Here is a 295-nt window from a genome sequence, read left to right on the forward strand (position 1 = left end):
AGCGAAAAGTTAAACAGATTTGAAGTTTCGATCAGAAATCGAATTTGAGAAAATAACGAGAAAATCCGTCGAAAAAGAAAAACGGACGAACGGTTAAATAACGGACGTTCGTTAACAGAGAAAAACCGACGAACGCGTTCGTTAAAACGAAAGGTTCGGTGAACGCTCGTAAAATAAGAAAACCGAAAAAAACCGATCTAGGGTTTTTTTTAAACAAAAGGTTTTTTTTTCAGAAAAACCGGTCAACACGAACGGCAGTACCTCGACGGGGCTCGCTCCGGCGAGGGGCTCCGGT

Source organism: Triticum aestivum, chromosome 7D, assembly GCF_018294505.1.
Source record: "Triticum aestivum cultivar Chinese Spring chromosome 7D, IWGSC CS RefSeq v2.1, whole genome shotgun sequence".
NCBI classification, from domain to species: Eukaryota; Viridiplantae; Streptophyta; class Magnoliopsida; order Poales; family Poaceae; genus Triticum; species Triticum aestivum.